Genomic DNA, 1,975 nt, shown 5'->3' with positions numbered 1-1,975 from the left:
AGTGTGTGAAAGCCGTGAATTGATTGAAAAATGTCGTAAGAGATGGTGAAAGAAAAGATAGAATGGTAGTTGAGATATTGGTTTTTCATGAATGACCCATTTGCTTTTACACTAAATCCCTTTTTAAGAGAAGAGTTTTATGTGAGATGATGCACATGAGATTATACTTTTTGCATATTTGGAGATTGCAAATTGATGTCTTAGAGCACATTGGTTTACTTGTGAGATGGGGTATGACTAGAGAGACAAAAGGTCAAAAGTAGCGTATATTGTTGAATTCTTATATCAGGCTTTGGGAGTGTGGGACCCATCATCATCTAGGGCAATCTCAACTCAAGTGTGAACATGCATGCTCAATGTCAAAGTCTTCCCAAATAAAATGTCTACTCCCAACAAGCACAACTTTTTCGCTAAAGGTTAAACCAAACCTATGCCTCACTAATAAATGCCTCTAATCACTTCAACATTTACAACAATAATGCTTTTTTTTAATAACTGTTATTAATGTAAAACATTCCTCCTTTTCTTTAATGATTTTTCTTAGCTCAACTTGTAATGGTTTGCAACTTATGAGTTAATTCAACCTACCATAAGTTTAGGCTAGATTGGATGACAAAAAATTTTAAAACTTTTGATGGAGACTAATATTGGACCTGACTCATTGGATTTAAATATGACAATGGGTTGGGTTGAACACAGATAGTGCTTACTTGTTATTCGACTCGAAATAAAAAATTTGTTTGCTACCCACATGAATATCCGTTTAAAAAATATATCTGAGTATTTTAAAACTCGTAGATATCCATGAATATTTAAAAAATATATATTTTATAAATTTTTAAAATAAAATTTAAATAAAATTACAAAAAAATAAAAAATATAATATAAATTAAAATTTAATTTTAATTAAATTTAACCTGATAAAATATAAATTAATTTTAATTTTAATTAAATTTATCTTAATAAAATATAATTAAAATTTTTATTTTTATTTTTTACGGATAGCGAATATTCGCGAGTATGATAGTATAATACTCGCACACGATCCGTTTATAAGCAAGTATTAAAATACTCGCTACTCGCTACCCGCTACCTATGGATAATAAATACCTGCGAGTATCAATTATCTATCGTTGATTTTATCTACGGATATCGACAAACATGAGTATTTTTGTCATCCTTGGCTCACCAATCTAATTTAAGATCATTCTCCTTTGTTTATATTTGAATTAAATAAATATTATTATTTTTTTAATTAAAAAAAATTGTAATTAAGTGAGGTAATGAACTAATCTGTTTAACCCACCAACCTGTGATAGTGCGAACTGAGTTCAAATTTTTTCAACTCACTAATAAATAGATTAGGTTGGTTTACTAAGTGCGTGTGGTAAGTCAAACCATGTTAAATTAGATGACCCATTTTAATAATACTATTTAAGTGAGAATTTTGTTTCAATTTGACATTTTTTTTTCATAGATTCGTTTTCAAATTTTCTAGGCGTCAAAGTGGTTATTGTTTTAAAATTGATATGGAAATTGTTAAATGTAGTAATCTTTTAATAGTGATATGAATTTTAAATAATTTTAAGTTAAATTAAGTTTTACTTTTAATCGAATTGTTATTAAAATTTGTTTCTTTATTGAATACTTTTTTATACTTTTCAATCAACTATAAGTATTTAATTCTTTTTTGTTATTTAAGTTTGTCGTCTTATTTTTATTTTTTTTCAAATATTAAGAAATATGAAAATTTGTGATTAATAAAATAAAATTATACTTAATGTAGAATGGTTAGTATTTTTTATTAGTTATAAAATATCATGTTTCTTAGTAAAGACAAGAAAATAAAATGATAATGTAAAATAATCAGCTAACAAAAATTAAAAATTATAAAAAAACAAAACCTCAATCAAAAACTGTAAAAATTTGTTGATATCCAAGAAAAAGAATAAAGTTTAACTGTAACTCAATTAAA

Source organism: Vigna angularis, chromosome 7 (genome assembly GCF_016808095.1).
Source record: "Vigna angularis cultivar LongXiaoDou No.4 chromosome 7, ASM1680809v1, whole genome shotgun sequence".
Lineage (NCBI taxonomy): Eukaryota > Viridiplantae > Streptophyta > Magnoliopsida > Fabales > Fabaceae > Vigna > Vigna angularis.
Note: the sequence above shows the minus strand (reverse complement) of the source record.